At 40.7% G+C, this 18897-nt stretch overlaps 1 long non-coding RNA gene across 1 annotated transcript; it reads right to left on the minus strand.

Moving 5' to 3' along the window:
* Window positions 1–785: 785 nt before the first annotated feature.
* Window positions 786–14900, minus strand: LOC121014297 (uncharacterized). The gene is made up of 3 exons (XR_005783151.1): window positions 14327–14900; window positions 1372–1494; window positions 786–1294 (listed from the first exon to the last, which is right to left on the minus strand). It is a non-coding gene; the product is annotated as an uncharacterized LOC121014297 (long non-coding RNA).
* Window positions 14901–18897: the final 3997 nt, after the last annotated feature.

An 18897-nucleotide genomic window follows, 5' to 3' on the forward strand; every position in this document is an offset into this window, starting at 1 on the left:
CATCTTCATCAGTGGCAGCTTGTCTCTACCTGTAATTCCTTTAATCAAAGCATTTTGTCAAAGGGGCTGTAAAATATTTATTTGGCTTGCTTTCATCAATAGAGCTATGGAACTATCTCATCTATAAGTACCTCATCTTTCACCTGGAATTGTCTTCTAAGTACACAGTAAATCATGCTGCTTGATTTAAAAAGATAGGCCACCCTTCAAAGAGCTTTGGGTCATTCCATTTTGCACACTCTGTCCAAGATAATTTCTAATTTGCCTTTCTCAAGGAGAGCGTGGAAAAATGCTCTCGGAAGATTTAATGTTTTCTCTTTCTTTTCTTCCCAAGAATGTCACGCAACTTTCAAATCATCACAAGGCAAACAAAAAACACCCTCCCGCCTCCCCTCTGGTTAAAATCTGTCGGTTTAAAGGCGATGTCTGGTTTCAGTAATATGAAATTCTTTGTTAGCCTTAGAAATGGGAGATCAATGACTTATTCTTGTAATCCCTTAACTCTTAAACAGTCTACCAGAAAGCTGGTTTCAAGAAATAAGGCCAGGCTTTGCATTCAGATAGAGACTCAAGTGAGTCACTGGGAATGTGTGAGTTCCTTTTGGTACTGTGTTTTCTTCCCGTCAGACCAATAAATTCCTACAGGTCTCAGCTCTGTAATTCCCTTTAGGGAGGACTGGGATAAAGAATATCAGCCCATTCTAAAAAATCCTGCTGTTTTCATGACACACAGAAATAGCTACAAGAAATACCTTCATCATTTTTATTTGCAGGGCCATGTAACATTTTTTTTCCCCCTCCAAAGTTAATGATCACTAAGGGCCCGCACACATGCACACAGAACCCTGGCCCTTGGGTCTACCTAAGTCACCTTTATGGTACAGCCCCCAAATAAAACTTTGCTTCGTTCTCTGAATTTGCGCTCCTGCTACCCACTTCAGGGTTTATAGGCTTCCATTTCATTTCCTCTGCTAGCCATGTTGCAGCTATAATATTTCAGTTCCTGAGCAAGGTACTTAGCAGGGCCAGACTAATCCAGCTTAAACTTGCACTCATGGTGTAAAATTGACTGAGGCCTGTCTCCATTCATTGGAGTCTTCTAGAGAGTTTGGACCCCTCATTCTCGCATCGGTACTTCTGTAAAGTCTTGTCCCTGGAATGATCTTCTTTTTCCAGTGCATTTAATGATACTCGTTCTTCTATCAGCCCTCAGACAAGTCTCACTTCCTCCCAGGAGGTTTCTCCAGCGTTTTAAAGGATCAGAGCTTTACAATTCTCTTTCTTCTTAGAAACCCTATAATGCAAAATATAATGTTTTCAACTTCTTATTATTGGTAATTTGGTAATTATTTTCTGAGAGGGACTACCTACCATTTCTGGGCTGAGGGCACTTGTGTCTCTCCCGGCAGCCCCCTTCTCCAACACTTCTCAACGCAGGGCAGGTGTCGAACCAGGGTCGTCACACATTCTCATTATCTTGTTCAGTGGTTCAGCCTTCATGCAGGAAAAGATGTAAAAAACACAGGGATTTTATCTGAGTTACAAACAGAGGCTTGATGACAATAACACTTTTGCACGTTTTCAGTGTTTGGATGAGTAATTATGTCAAACGTGCAATATCCTACTCGTGAATTTTATGTGCATTATATGTAACACAAGCCTACCCTTTTTCATGGTTTCTAGTTTTTAAAAATGTAAGCCAGCCACCTCTTGGGAAAATTTCCATTTCTGTTTTTCTTTTCAGTGATGTATTTTTTTCTAAGCTCTTTTCTGAGATTCCCTTTTATATTTTCCGTTTCTATCATGTTCTCAATTTGTACTCCTGCTCAGGAATCTAAAGGATTCAAAAAAGAACATGTATATTAAATATATACCTAAAATATGTATATAAAAAGAACACGTATGTGTATACTCAAAGCTTACAAAACTTGATAATATTTTCATCAGTGAGGTAAATTCAAGTAAAAGTGACATTTTTAACAATTGAAATTATTAGCTTAACTTTTCCAAGCAGTACATTTTTCTCTAAATTATTTGTAATTATCTACAAGGTTAAAAGGGAAACCTAGTATTAATAAATATCAATATTCCAAATAAAATAAAGTGAATCACAAAATTTAAAAATATTTTTCTTTGTTTTCTTGAAAACTTTTTATTATAGAGAAATGCAAACATACAAAAGTAGTTGGAATAGTATAATGAACTCCCATAGACTTATGACCTAGCTTCAAATAATTGCTCTGCTCGCGACCAATCTTAATTCATTTCACCTTCCGGTTTCACCCCTCCCCCATTACACTGAAGTAAATCCCACGTGCCATCTAATCTAATTTGTAAATATGTCAGCGGTGTTTCTAAAAGATGAGATTTTTAACACAACCCCAGTATCATTATCATGCCTTAAAGATAATAATAATTCCTTATTATCAGCAAGTGTCACATACATATTTATTGTGTAGTTGGGATCAAAATCCAAATCAAGCTCATACACTCCAATTTGTTGAGACACCCTTTTTAAAATTTATTTATTATTATTATTTTCATTTTGGAGAGAGAGAACACAAGCTGTGGAGAGGGACAGAGGAAGAGAAGAGAGAGAATCCATGCTCAGTGTGGAGCCCAATGTGGGGCTCGATCCCATGATCCTGGGATCATGACCTGAGCTGAAATCAAAAGTCAGATGCTCAACCAGCTGAACTACCCAGGTGCCCCTTGTTGAAATACCTCTTCAGTCTCTTTTAATCTTTTAATTTTCTTCTTTTTTTCTTTTTCCGTCTCTGTTTCTCTTTGTCTCTGTCTCTCTTTTTCATTTAGTTTGTTGAAAGAACTGCCTTATTTGTCCTATAGAATTTTCCGTAGTCTGAGTTCAGTTGATTGCATCTCTATTGTGTTATTTAACATTTTTTATACTAATATTAATTGCAGCATTATTTACAATAGCCAAGATTTGGAAGCAACTTAAGCGTCCATCAATAGATGAATGGATAAAGAAGATGTGGCATGCACACACACACACACACACACACACACACACACACACACTGGAATACTACTCAGCCATAAAAAAGAATGAGATCTTGCCATCAGCAACAATATGGATGGACCTAGATGGTAATATGTGAAATAAATCAGACAGAGAAAACAAATACTATATGATTTTACTAATATGTGGAATCTGAAAAAACAAAACAAATGAACAAACGAGACAAAACAAAATAGAAACAGACTCATAGATACAGAGAACAAACTGGCGGTTACCAGAACGCAGTGGGGTTGAAGGAACCAACAAAATAGGTGAAGGCTATTAAGAGGGACAGACTTGTCGGGTGCCTGGGCGGCTCAGTCGGTTAAGCCTCCAACTTCGGCTCAGGTCATGATCTCACAGTCTGTGGGTTTGAGCCTCGCACCGGGCTCTGTGCTGACAGCTTACAGCCTGGAGCCTGCTTCGAATTCTGTGTCTCCCGCTCTCTCTGCCCCTCCCCCGCTCACGCTCTGTCTCCAAAAAATAAATAAATGTTAAAAAAATTTTTTTAAAAGGGGGGAAAACTTTCAGTTGTAAAATAAACAAGTCACAGAGAAACAAAGTATGATGTAAAGAATATAGTCAATAAATATTGTAATAACTTTGTATAGTGACAGCAGATAATTGGACCTATTGAGATGATCATTTCACAATGTATAAAAATGTCGACTCACTGTGTGGTATACCTGAAACTAACATCATACTGTATGTCAACCATAATTTAATAAAAATATTTAAGTAAACTTTATGCAACACTTTGTAAAATTACAGGTGTTGCAGTGTTAGCATCCAACACCCAATTAGTTGCCAACGCAAAAAATTTGTGTGTGTGTACTTTTCACTTAACACTACAAGTTCACTTTGTACTCCCCCGGATCACAAATTGGAATCTGACATAACTACAAAACCATGCTTCGTTATGTAGGAAGCTATTATATTTATGTTGAGAGGAAGATCTCACAAACTATTTGATTTGTCTCTTACCTGAGTGGCCCCATCCCATTCTATTCCCATCATCCTTCTCTGCTGTCAGGACCAGCACAACACATCTAGCCCCACCACCATCAGGTTTGGTTTCACAGGCCATCGGGGGAGAAATAGGTGAAAACATTTCCCTGGAGCCTGACTGGTGTTAGCCACGAGAGAGCAGATGTTTAGATTTAGCAGATTAGACTGGGCTGGCATTGAGTGAGGAGCTTGGCAAACATTTAAAAATAAGACTAAGTGGGTCTCCCATCAACGATCAGATAAGTGAGCTACAGGACTGCAAGAAATCTAACAGAGCCGTCCCAACAGAGAGGCGTGGCTTCTGTCCAACATGTTTCTGTGCTGATTTTATGGGAAGCCGAAGGCTTTTGGACAGTGACTAAAGGCTGGGTTAGGAAAACGATCCAATCCATAGATTGTTCTGTGTGATGGGAAGTGTTTCAGTGCCACAAAGATTATCCAGGAGACTAGTCAAGTCCTCAGAGATATGCCTATCGTCACTCATTTTACCATCTCTTCAGGAGAAACACACAGACGTCTGGTACTAATTAGATCTCCATGATACCAAGCAAGTGATTAAACGTTTTGGCCTGCAGGTTCCTGGGTTGTAAACTGAGGACGCCAAACTACATGATCTGGAGGATACATTTCTAGCAGTTTTGCATCCTGAACTAGTCCCAGAGGTGTGAAGAAAACTCAGTTCGGCTGTGACCCAGTCTTGCACGTGGTTCCACTCGTGCTAATTCATAGCCAGCCTATGGAAAGATGTAGGAATGAGAAGTCCCTACAACAGTGCCTAGCACATTGCCGTTTCTAATACTTATTTACGGATCGAATAAATGTTTCCTAGGTTCCATTAATCAAGGTCACGCCTGTGAGTTCTAAAACACATCCCGTACCTGCAGTCCTGTGGTCTTTATATTTTTCCAATTCTCTCTCCGTTCTGTTGCCATTTTGAGGCAACATTTTGAGGTACATACTGGCTTAGCCAAGGGAAAAAGGAAGGGGCACGTCTTGTGTGGGGACGCACTTTATAAAGATATTAAAGTAACAGAGGCATCAATTATTATGCAAAGCAGTATGCAAATTCAGTAAAAGGGAGCATCATAATGGAAGTTTTCTAAGCTTTGACTTGTGTCAGCCTGGAAGAAGTTGAGAAGTGCTGTGTTAAGCTAATACCGGTCTGCGCAAGCTTTTTCAGAATAAAAATACACCGCTATTAACCCATCAAAGCATCGTTTATGAAAATAAATAAAGCAGCAGCATCACCTGCTTCTCATTAATAATAGAGGTTTAATAATTATAGAAATATCTTGGTAAAATTATTTGAGTCTTTATGTCAAAATAAGTATATTTTATCCTCTTTATATTTCACTACATTCCACAAAGCCATTATTCTCTTGGGCTTTTGTTCTCTGGATTTATATGGTATCTATGCCTGGGAATACCATTGTCAGGCTATAGCAGTGTTTTGGTTTTTTTAAAATAACTTGTTTTTTATGAAGTGCTGCATACATACATACACTCAGGGTACAAATCATGGTGCACAGCTCAGTGAATTTTTACAAAGTGAACACGCATGTAGCCACCACTCAGATCGTTATGTGTAAGTCACAAGAGTCTACCAAGCTCCCCTTCCTAGTCATTTGGCCCTGCTCAAAGGTAATCATTATTCTGACATCTGCTGTCGTGACTGATTTTTGACTGTTTTTGAGCTTTTTATACATAGAATTGTTCAGTAAGCGCTTTTCTGTTTTGTCTAGGTTTCTTGCCTAATGTTATATTTGTAAGATCTTTCATGTTGTATTTTGTGATAGGTCGTCTATCGGTAATGGCTTACAGTGTTCCATTGTATGGCAGCCATGGGGGTGTGATGTCGGCCTGAGGAACACAGGTAGCCAACGTCCTCCAGCTATGGTGCTTCGGCCCCACTGCTGCATGCAAACCTCTAGGACATGCTCTCTGGGAGCAGTATCCAGCCAGTGACTGAGAATGGCCTCAGGGTGCTGGTCTTGACTCCTCCGTGGGCAGTATTTGCACAGGGATGCCCCACTGGACTGGCTAGACCTTCTCAGGGCCACCCTGTGTCTAAGCTCCTCCCCTAATCTTCCTTCCTCCCCTCTTTCTTTTCCAGGTGTCAGGTCTTCACTGCCTTCTGAAGAGTTACTCTGCTTACTTCTGCTTCATCCATCAATAAATGTCTTGCACTCCTAACCGTATCTGATTGTGTGCTTCCCAGAGGATGCGAAGTGACACACATTATACAACTATAGCACAATGTATTTATCCATTCTACTGCAGATAAACACTTTCTTTATTTCTACTCTTGAAGAGCTGTGAGCAGTGATGCTCTAAACATTCCCATATGCGTGCTTTGGCGCACTTTTGTATGCAAAGCAGTTGAATCACCTTGGCACTGCGGGTCATAGGTTACGTGTAGATTTAGCTTTAGTAGATCCTGTCAAGAGCTTAACCAAAGGATTGTGTCAGTCTACATTGCCACCAATAGGATATGAAAGTTCTAGTTGCTTCACATACTTACCCCACACTCAGGATTGTCAGTGTTAACACTTTTCAATACTTTGATTCTCTCATGTCTAATGGTGTTGAGCACATTTTTGATACATTTTTAAATGTTTACTTATTTATTTTGAGACAGAGAGAGAGAGAGCGAGCAGGGGAGGGACAGAGAGAGAGGAGAAAGAGGATCCCGAGCAGGCTTCGCACTATCAGTGTAGAGCCTGACACGGGCCTGGATCCCACGAACCATGAGATCATGACCTGAGCTGAAACCAAGAGTTGGATGCTTAACCGGTGGGGCCACCCAGGTGCCCTGAGCACGTTTTAATATATTTTTATTGGTCATTTATTCTTTTATGTACATGTGACTATTTTTGTATTACTTATCCATGTTTTTCGTATTGACTTATAAGAGTTCTTTATATATTCTGGGTATTACTCCTGAATACCTTTCCCCACTTTGCGCCATGCTTTCTTTCTTTTTTTTTTTAAATGTTCATTTATTTATTTTGAGAGAGAGAGACAGAGACAGAGACAGAGAGAAAGAGAATGAGTGGGGGAGAGGCAGAGAAAGAGGGAGAGAGAGAATCCCAAGAAGGCTTCCAGCTGTCAGTGCAGAGCCCAACTCAGGGCTCGAACCCATGAGTCGTGAGATCATGACCTGAGCTGAATCAAGAGTCAGATGTTTAACTGACTGAGCTACCCAGGTACCCTATAGGCCATGCTTTCTTAATGATGATTTTCTTATCTTTTCTTAATGATAATTTTGATGCATTGAACTTCTTAATCTTAATATAGCATAATTTATCAATCTTTGCTCCTTTTTAAAACCTTTTCTCACTGACTACGTCAAATTTATTTTTTAAAAGTCATGAAGATAGTTGCCAGTATTTTCTTCTTCATTTATTTCTATTTTATTCATTTTAGGTCTAAAATGGAGTTAATTTTTGTGTATGACATGTAGTAGGGATCATTATTCATTTTAGGTCTAAAATCTACCTGGAGTCAATTTTTGGGTATAACGTGTAGTAGGGATCATGATTAATTTTTTTTAATATATGGATAACCATTTGACTCAGCATTATGTATTAAAAAAAAGTCCTCTCTTCACTGCATAGTGCTGTCATTTTTGCCATAAATCATGTCATCTATTCCTTTACTTTCTCTTTTGTTCCATTGATCTATTTGTATATCTTTGAAGTAATGCTATATTCCCGTAATAACTTAACTTTGTTAATTCTGACTATCTAGTGATTAATTATTTCAGTTTTCTCCTTTATCTTAAGATTGTCTTGGCTATTCTGGCATTTTCATATGAAGTTTATAATCAGATTTTCAGGTCATGCAGATATGCTGTTGGAATTAGAAAAATTTTTTTAATATTTATTTATTTTGGGGAGACAGAGAGACAGAGTGCAAGCAGGGGAGGGGCAGTGAGAGAGAGAGAGAGAGATACAGAATCTGAAGCAGGCTCCAGGCTCTGAGCTGTCAGCACAGAGCCCAATATGGGGCTTGAACCCATGAAGTGGGGGATCATGACCTGGGCCGAAGTCAGGCGCTTGACCAACTGAGCCACCCTGGTGCCCGGTTGTTGGGATTTTGATTGAGGTTTATTCACCCATAGATTAATGTGAAGAAGCTGACCACATTGAATCATCCAATGCAAGAACATGGTATATCCCTCCATTAGCTCAGCTCCTCTTTAATTAGTCTCAGTAATATTTTCTGATTTATAGGTAGACAAGTTTCACAGGGTTCATTTGATTTATTCCTAAACAGAGGATTATTTTTAGTAGTATTATGAAGTTTTATTTTCAAATTTTATATCCTAATTATTTGTTTCCAGTGTACAGAGATGAACTTGACCTGCTAGGTAACAACTTTCACTTATTGTTTATTGGTTCTTTATCATTTTCTATGCACACATTTATATTTTCTACAAATAATGAGTTTTATTGTTTTCTTTAAAGTCTTTACACTTTTTTTCTTGTTATATTGCATTGGCTACAACAGTGTTGTATAAAATTGTGATGTCAGATATGTTTGTTTCATTCTTGATCTTGCAAATGGCAAGGGATATGCGTTTAATGTTTCACCATTAGCTCTTGTTTTGGGAAAAGATGTTCTTTGTTAGATTGAAAACAATTTCTTATTCCTGGTTTACCAAAAGTTTTGTTTTTATCATAAATGCATATTGAATTTTATCAAATGCTTCTCTGCATCTATTGAGGAGTGCTTCCCTTTTACTTTGTTAATTGGTGAATTACGTTGATTTATTTTAAAATATTAACTCATCTTTAAAGAAAATTTTTTTTAACGTTTATTTATTATTGAGAGACAGAGAGACACAGAGCATGAGCAGGGGAGGGGTAGAGAGATGGGGAAACACAGGATCTGAAGCAGGCTCCAGGCTCTGAGCTGTCAGGACAGAGCCTGATGCAGGGCTCGAACTCATGAACTGTGAGATCATGACCTGAGCCGAAGTCAGTTGCCTAACTAACTGAGCCACCCAGGTGCCCCTTAACTCATCTTTAAAAAAAAAAAAAAATCTGGAATAAATCCTGCTTAGCAATGATGTATTATCCTAATTATATTTTTACTGAGTACGTTAGCTAAAATTTGTTGAAAACTGCATCATTTCCTCTTTAGATACTTGGGATATTTCACCAGTGAAACCACCTAGGCCTGTATTTTTCTTTATTGGATGAGTTTTGAAATTCCCAAATAAATTTCTTTAGGATAGCCTATTCATATTTTTGATTTTTGTGTTAATTTTGTTAATAAATTTTAATTTGTGTTAACTTTTGTTAAATAAAACTTTTCAAGGATGCTTACATTTTATTTAAGACTTCAAATTTACTGGCATAAAGTTGTGCATAATACCCTTTTACTGTTGTTTAAATTTCTGTAGGATCTGTAATGCTGTTTCCTTTTACTGTCCTCATCTTTTGTTTTCTTGTTCTGTATAGCTAATGATTTATCACTTTTATTAACATTTTTGAAAAATCTCTTCTTTTTTTTCCTATTATATGTTTACCTTCTATTTAACTAATTGCTGCCCTTGTCCTCCTGTCTTTTTTGAGATTAATTATACCCCTTTCCTTGAGAGGGAGACTTGGATAACTGTTTTTCAAATTTACATATATATATATATATATATATATATATATATATGTATATATGTATATATTGAGATACTTTGAGACTGAAATGTGTACACACACACACACACACACACACACACACACAAAGAGAGAAAGAGAGAGGGACTTTGAGACTGAAATTCAAGTTTCGCAAAGGGTTGTCTATATTCAATTTTCTCTAATTCCTAGGATGTTACTATTCAGGAATCTTAACTAAAAACCTGGAATGTTCATCAGAGCTCCTTCTGCTTGGTAGGTCCTGAATGCCAATTTTTTTTTTTTTCTCCCTAGCTCAGTGGTACAGTTAAAAGCTCTTCTGTGGCTTTTTTTTTTTTTTCTTCAGTAAATAACTTTTTACAGAAGTTTTAAGTTCATAGCAAAGTAGAGTGGAAACACAGAGCATTCTCACATACTCCATGCCCCCCACCACCACACTGACCTTCCCTACCATCAACATGCTGTGCCATGGGGCACATTGGTTATAACTGACACATCAGTGTCACTGACACATCATTATCACCCCATAGTCAGTGCATAGTTTACCTTGGGGCTCACTCTTGGCCTTGGGTAGTCTGTAGGTTTTAAAAATCTATAAGAACACGTATCCACCATTGCAGTAACGTACAGAATACTTTCACTGACCTTAAAGTCCTCTGTGCCTTACCTATTCTTTGTAGCCACTTTGAAGTTGAACATTCTTCTTAATTTATTGGCCCCTTTCTTCTAACATATTAGGATTTATCAAATGCAGAACAGTTAGAAGCTCAATAAGCTCCATTTTATGTTAGGCTCCCTCCCTTCTCTGAGCGTCTCTTTTTCTTTGATACTCCTGCTCTTAAGTCTTAGAAATTTTGGTTGTTTTGCAAAGCCTTAAGTAGCTGCTGTTTTGTTTGGTTTAGTTACGTTGTATATTGTATGCAGCGTTTGTTTGTTTGTTTGTTTGTTTGTTTGTTTGTTTGTTTAGGGACAGGTTTTATCTAACAGAAGCTAGTCCTTCCACCATGTCAACTTTGTAGAACTACTAATATAATTGTTTTCATCTGAGCTAATTATTTTCTTGACGTATAAAGACTACAAAGGTGTCAGAATAGAGGAAAAATTATTCTTGGTGAATGCCTATTTTTCCCCCAGTAGAACCCACCTACTCATTAATTCCACTTATTTATTCATTCCTCAGCAAATAAATATTTACCGAGCATACCTGATGTGCTTCTAGCAAATGTGAAATATGTGAGTCTCTGGAGAATAGGGAAGTAAATTTATCAATGGTTACTGGATTTGAGGGGCTTTCTGCCTAGTAGATTACATGAGTGGAAAGATTAGGGGGAGGAAGATATTGAATTTTGGACTCAGATGGACTAAGATTATTTATTAGTTGTGACCTTGAGCAAGTTTGTCAGCTATTTCCCAGCTTCAGCTGGGCAAAATATTGAGTGTTATAAGATTAGACAAAAAGTATGTGATATGCCTATCACTATGCCTGCAACATAGTAAGATATAAATAATTTGTATTTCTTATTATTATTCCAGTTGGAGAGACACATAAAGTGTAAAGTCCCTGGGAGTGTTTGTGGAAGACAAGGGAAGATTTCATAGAGGTTAAAATATAAAAGAAATATAGGAGATCACCATCCAAAGTTGGTGGTGATGGTAGGCCTAGTGTGTGTGTGTGTGTGTGTGTGTGTGTGTGTGTGTGAGAGAGAGAGAGAGAGAGAGAGAGTGGGGGAAACAAAATAGGTTTGAAAGTTGGGAAGAAGGAAGTCCTTGATACAGAGGGAATTAGACAGGCCTCTATTTTTTTTTTTACATACCAAAATGGGCATTTGTAATGTGTTTGGCATAGAGTTCTATGAGGATATAATTGTGAATAAGATAAACATGGAGATTGACCTATTTTACAAAGTTTACTGATAATCAAGGATATAGACATACAAGTAAGTAGGCTAGTTACAAATAGTATGGTACTTTGCATCTTTTGGGATGATAGCTCATCACATAGCCATTGCTCTCTTCTCTACAATGGGCCCTCAGTTAGATGCTTAACTTAAATAGGGCCAGTAAAATTATGGCAGAGGGATGCCCGCATGGCTCAGTTGATTAAGCATCAGACTCCTGACTTCGGCTCAGGTTGTGATCTCACGGTTCGTGGGTTTAAGTCCCTCGTTGGACTCTGCACTGAGAGCAGAGCCTGCTTGAGGTCCTCCCTCTCTCTCTGCCCCTCCTCTGCTCTCATTCTCTCTGCCCCTCTCAAAAGAAAAAAGAAAAAGAAAAAAAAAACAAAGGAAAACAACAAAAAACCCCTAAGAATATGACAGAAATTTGAGGTTGTCATTCAGAGACATTTAGTTTTCTGCATGTGACTACAGCCATGCCTGCCGTAGTCTCCCATATGGCTAGAGAGAAAGCTGGTTTACAAAAACCAATAGAAAGGAAATAGATATTCAGAAATTAGCAAAAACATGAGGGAGAAAGAGTCCTATCACCTTTTAATTTATGGTGCTAATCCTTCCTTAAGACCCGGATGGTGAAAGATAACACCACATCTGTATATTGCTGATAGTCCCTCAAAGACTCATTTCCACACCGTGCAACCCAAAGTCTTAACAAATAAATTTATGATAAATGTTAAGACAGAAGACCTGTACTTTGCCAGAAAATTAGATATGAAGGGCACATAATGCTACTGAGTTGGTAGGTCAGGGAAGGACCTGGTTGGAGGAGATGGCTAAACTGAGATTAAAAGGATAAGCAGATGTTACAAGGAAAGGGACAAGATTGCTCCGAGGAGAGGGAAAGAAATGTGTGAACTGGAGGGGTAACTACAGAGGGTGGGTCTGTCGCGGCACCGTGTTGGGAGGCTGGGAAGGAGAGAGCAGGAAGGCATTAGGTTGGAGAGGTGACCAGCTTCAAGTCATACAGCCTCCTTGCTAGGACGTGGATCCCCATCCTCCCAAGCCCATGTGGAGACATCTCCCTACACTCACAGTCCCCATCCATTACTGACTTCTCTGCCGAGGAAAACAAAGGTATCTGGAGGGCGAGTAATGGCCGTTACTCCACGTATCTTGATAGAGTGAGTTCTAGAGTAAGAGCTGGGTGTTCGGTCTCGTTCCGTCCCTCTCTGCCTTCCTTTCTCACTTACTCTTCAGGAAATACAATTTGTGCCAGTATGACGGTGGGTGACGCTTCCCCTGATGGCTGATGAAGGGAGAGTTAGAGACTCCGTTCATGACATGGGCAACCTAAACATAGCACCTTGGTTAGGACTTCGGTAAAAGATTCTGTGGGTCCTCGGAGGACACCTAGCATTGATTTATTCGAGAGACTGCTAGGCCAAATCAGATAAGTGAGTGAAAAGTTAGCAGGAAAACACTTGGGTTTTATTAAAGTGTTCTCTTTGGGGTTTTTTAGCCTGTTTATGAACAACTTGAGTTATTTGGAGAAACATGTTAAATGAATATGCAGTTACTAACTACTTCAGTTCTGCAGTTGACGCTTCTCTTAGGTTGCTGTTAAAGAGTGTGACTGTTATTTTTGTAATTTTGGATGTGGGAGAAAGCAGAATTGCACCGTACATTGCTGTTTCCCCCAGGCTCCACAGCAAGTCTTTCTGGAACAGGACTGCAATGCCAATGAGTGGTAGAGACCATGTCCGCATTCCTTCCTCCTGACAGGAGGCACCATATTTCTCCACCAGTTAGAGACCTTCCCCTTCGGCTGCTTAATCAGAGACAGGAAAAGCTTGGATCTGGTGTGTTTCCACTTTATCTTGGAACTCTGTGTGACCGACCGGACTCAAACCCAGACGACTCATCAGTCATTACAGATGGCCTTGATTGTGAATCCCAGGCTAATACTAGTTTATCAGGGGCGGCTACTTTCTCTCCAATCAACATTTAATATCAAATGACAGCTAGCTTGAGAAGGATTTGGAGGATGATGAATTAAATGGAAAAATCAAGGAAGACAGGGAGTAAGGAATCTCTGTAATCGATGCAGGTGCATGGCAATGCTGAGAGGTATATCCAGTACATTCCAAACATGTGAAAGCAGGAGCTAAATGGAAACCTATGCATTTAGGGGTGGTGGTGGTGGTCATGCCTGGCTGCCTTTAACACACAAAATAATGACAGATGCCATTTTTTAAGTGCTTACAATTTGGTAAGCGTTGGGCTAAGCACGTCGCGTGGATCGTCTTAATACAGGCAACTTTATAAGCTGGATGCTACCCCTTGCTCCGTGTAATAGAGAAGTAACTCAGGTGCCTGGGTGGCTCAGTCAGTTAAGCGTCCAACTCTTGATCTCAGCTCAGGCCTTGATCTCAGGGTTGTGAGTTCGAGCCCCCGCATTGGGCTCCACGTGACAGCACTCCCAGGCTGTCCCCAAGGTCAGCTCTCTCTCCCTGCCCGCTTGTGACTTCTTCTCACCCCTCAGTGGAGCCTTAGCAATGCCACCCTGTCCCTCCCAGGGGCCCTGCCGTGGGCGGGAGCGAGGAGGGGCTGTGACCAGTGGGCTAGCTGTCGGTCCTTTGTCCGTGTCTCTGCTCACCATTTCAACACACTTGCTGAAATGGAATTGGAATGCTCAAAAGGTTTAAAGAACATTTCTCGAACCCACAACTTCCCAGCAGCTTGAAAGCCTCTTAAAACATTACCTTCAACCTGCGGCTCGTGATGAGTGGATGTCGAGGGCTCAGGAGCCCGGTGTCCTGATGGTCTGCCGTGAGCTGCCCTCCGTGGCTCCCTCGGCTCAGCCACAAGCCAGCACGCACACCAACCAGGCTCCCTTTGGTTTCTTGGAAGAACAAACCACTTCTCAGAAAGCTGATAGCCATGGAGTCTCAGCAGAGAAATCGTTCCCTCCAAGTATAAGGGAGCCTCCTCTAAATAAGGAAATGGAAAGCTGGATGGGAGGGTGCAAGGTCACAGGCAGGAATTGCAGCCACCGCAGAGAGAGGGCATTTCTCTTGCCCCGCTGCCTCCCCTGGGCTACCCCCGGGGTTGATACCTTGTTAGGACCTATCTCTGGCAACAAGGTCATTTTTATTTAGGGCGAATGAGGCCTAAGAGGGACGACCATGGTCAATTTCTGCATTAAAGGACCATTAAAATAAAGTGTTACTGTAAGAAGCTGTCTCTGCTAGACATTTCTCAGAAGAGCTTTGTGCCTTCTCCGAGGGCTGTTTGCTGCTTCTTTCCATTTTCGGGAGGGGGCAAAAATGCCCCTAACGAAACGGAGCCTTTTTAATTGATGATAAAAACAGAAGAGAACACAGCAGCGGGAATTGTTGGCGATGCGTTTACAGCAAGTGGCGAATCACTGCATATTCATTTGTTTCTCATCGGCCAAGATGAATCCTCTTTTGGTATCAAAGCAAATGTGCTGTGAAGGTGCAGAGGACAGGGTTTAACAACTTTTCCTGGCTGGAGGCCTGGGTGGTTTTTTTTGGGGGGGGGGGTGGTGGGAGGGCCAGGAAGTGGGGGGGGGGGAAGCTGAGCCGGGGTGGGGGGTGGGGGGAGTGGCGTGGAGGAGTGTTTTAGGGAAGGCAGGAGCTGTGGAGTGCTGAGGGAGTCTCTGAAAGAATGGTTTTATCTGTGTGGGTGTAAGTGGGGAGAGAGGGCGGCCACGCTCGGCATATAACATGATTATTTCGGTAGTCCAGAAAATAAGAGTGAGTTGGAGTCTGTTATGGCAGAAGAGAGGAAGTAGTTCACCCAGCCTCTGTTCCTTTTCACTGTGGACTCTCTGGTTCTCAGGCACTTGGAAGGGAACCTGACTACGTCTTGTATGAACTGAGATGCAGATTCTGTTTCCTCCCCCTGTCTTCCCGCCCTCGGTACCCGTCTGTGATCGCCTTTCTGTTCCATCTCACGGTCTTCACCTCTCAGTGTTCGCTTTCTGCTCCAGCCAATCTGGACTCGCACAGACAATTCAGTTTCTTAAAAGGGTCAGTTTCAGGGGCGCCTGGGTGGCCCAGTCGGTTAAGCGTCCGACTTCAGCCAGGTCACGATCTCGTGGTCCGTGAGTTCGATCCCCGCGTCGGGCTCTGGGCTGATGGCTCGGAGCCTGGAGCCTGTTTCCGATTCTGTGTCTCTCTCTGTCCCAAAAATAAATAAACGTTGAAAAAAAAAAGGGTCAGTTTCTTCCTGTCTCAGGACCTTTGCACATGCTATTTCTTCTACCTGAACTGTTCTTTTCCAATACCCTGCTCCTTCCCGTATGGCCAGCCTGGCTCCTAGTTATCCTTTCAGCCATAACTTGACACTTCCTCCTCAAGGAAGCCTTCCATGGACACTGTGACCAGAATGAGTCCCCTTGCGAGGGTGCCTTTCACACTATGCTTTCTCTTTAGAGCAAGAGCTATAACTTTAATTGAATGATAACTTGCCGACCTAGCATAATGTGTGTATTTCTGGCAGATTTAATACTTATCAATAAAAAATTCACACGCTGTTTGCCTTCATTTATACATTTCATCATGAAAAGTGATCGACACTTTGGGTCTCAGGTGATCAACACTTAGTGATCTCAGGAAGCAATCCTTGAGACAATGGCATGGAATTATCCCTGCCTGATTCTGGGAAGAATTAGAAAATTTGGTTAGTCGTCTGTTTTTGTAACCAATCCAGGGGCCAATAACTTTCCTTCCTGAGTTACATGAAGTTCCAAATAGGTGATGCGTGTTGAATGGCACCTATGGTAAATATTTTAAGAAAACTTTCTAAAGGTTTAAATGAGTGTGGACTTAAAACATTAGGCAATTTTTAGGGGCGCCTGGGTGGCTCAGTTGGCTAAGCGTCCGACTTCGGCTCAGGTCACGATCTCACAGCCCGTGAGTTCGAGCCCCGCGTCAGGCTCTGGGCTGATGGCTCAGAGCCTGGAGCCTGCTTCCGATTCTGTGTCTCCCTCTCTCTCTGCCCCTCCCCCGTTCATGCTCTGTCTCTCTGTGTCTCAAAAATAAATAAACATTAAAAAAAAAATTAAAACAAAAAAAAACATTAGGCAATTTTTGTAATTAGTTTGTCACTTGTTACTTATAAACCTGCAAGCACACTTCCCCCCAATTACTGAATGCCTCATTCTTTGGATGGGGTGGCTGGAGAAAAACCATATGCAGTTGAACCTCAGAATTTTGTACAATAAACTCTTCACACTCAGAAAAAGCACTTTCCTCTGAATCATCTAGGATTAGTAGTTGGTTAAAGCAGTGAACGGTGGTAGGGGTGGGGATGAAACATGTATTTAAATATTCCATTTTAAGTTAAAACAGAAATATGCATCCATTTTCCAATCTTATGATGTAGAACCAGGACTTTTGCTTCAGTTTGGGTCTATTGACTAAAGTTTTCCATCACCTTTCTTGTATCAATCACACACAAAATGCAATATCTACATTTTCTAGTTTTTTTTTTTTTTAAGAGAACTAAAAGACGTTTTAGAGGCCATATGAGACCAGAATCCCTTGTATTTTGTATTTTTCTCCCCAGTCTTTTACAGTTGCCTCACCCACGCTTCACTTAATAAACTCTTTTAGTAGCATGTCTTGATTGGAGCTTTCTATAGCTTTCACGTAGTTTTCATAGAAACAACTCTTTTCACACTCTTGTTTCATAGATTTGTATAATATGTATCTAAGTTATTTAATGACAATAAATTATACAAGTGGCATCAATGGTTTGGGAACCAACACAGCTGAGTCTTGGAAAGCATAGACCCTAATCAGTGGGATCAGGGGAGCTGAGCATGCTGGCAAAGAGTGGTCCACAGGCTGAGAGCATCACCCGGAAGTTTCATAGAGTGAGCGGACAGTGTGGGTTAATCCCTCAAACTGTTAGGTAGTTAAAAGAATTTCTTCGATGTCTAAATGGTTTACTATTTATTATGGTCAGTCTCCCATAAAGGCAAGAGCAGTTCCTGCATATAGTGGGTACTCAGTCAGAACTCACTGAATGAATGAATGGAAAAAGTCACTCTCCAGTCCATGCTTTGGCTGACGGTTTCCTTCAGGGCACTTCCTATCCCTAACACGTTTTGTGAAATCAACTTTATGGTTTAATTGATTGATTGCTACACTGATAAGACTGAGAGCCACAGGAGCAACTATAGTAGCCTTAAGTTAAGGCAAGACATTTTAATTTTCTTTTTTCAACCGAAGAATAGCAGAGAAAGGATTGCTTGCCAACTCAGAGGTTTTCATTTTTTAAAAAGTTTCCAAATATGCCTCGTACTCACAACTATATCATAAATAAATTGGGACAAATAAAAAAAAAATGTCATCACAATTGAAACCACAAAATTACTGGCCCAAGAGGCAGATATTGACAACATGCGTAGAAATACCTGAATCAAAACCAAAGAAAGTTTGTAAGGTTGGATATCTCTAAGTTCTTTTGCAGCTCTAAATACTGATATCAGAGAAGTGACTCGTGCTGCGTATCTCTGAAAGTAGGAGCAGACATTTCATGAGAACCTGCAGCTTGCCAAATGCCTTGACTGTGTCGGGAGCCCTGATGGCTACAAGTGACTAAGGTATGGCCTCTGTTCCTGTGAAAACTACCAGCCAGTGGACCAGACTGGTTGGAAGATAATCATTGTACAAGGCAGCGTGAAAAACTGCTGTGATGAAGAAGCATGGAGGAATGAGAGACCGTATCCAACTGAAAGACTGAAAAAGAGATATCTGAAGCTACCCAATGATTGGCAACAGAAAAAAAAAAAAATCAACATTTGACCTGCTTGGGAATATTACCAAAAGATGTGGGTTTCTGGGAAAGAGAGAACAGAGAAACTGATCACCTGGAGACCTGGGTCCAGCTGTCATCCCTACTCTTTGTCAGGACCCGAATCGAATTTCTCTTAGTAAATAATAACAATAACGTCAAGACAGTCACTCTCCACGCACAAGGTCAAGAGTTTCTCCTGACTAGTAGTAGAGGCTGAAATGTGGACAGATGGGTGGTGGGAGACTTCCATGCAGAAACAGCAAATGAAAAACCAGAGGCTTCCAAATCTGCCACAACTTCAAGTGTACAATCGCTAGTCGAGGCTTTTCCAGGCCATCTGTGGGAGTGATGCTCACTGTGTCTCCTTCCCTATGGTCTGAGGTCATGCGCTGAAGACAGATAGTACCAGGTTCCCCCCTTGGGTGAGGCGACAAGCATATTCATGAGAAATGTCAAAGATGTATGTGATAGAATTAAACGAATATAACAAGAGGTTTTATTG

Source organism: Herpailurus yagouaroundi, unplaced genomic scaffold (assembly GCF_014898765.1).
Source record: "Herpailurus yagouaroundi ecotype Mexico unplaced genomic scaffold, PumYag 202, whole genome shotgun sequence".
In the NCBI taxonomy this organism is placed as follows: Eukaryota; Metazoa; Chordata; class Mammalia; order Carnivora; family Felidae; genus Herpailurus; species Herpailurus yagouaroundi.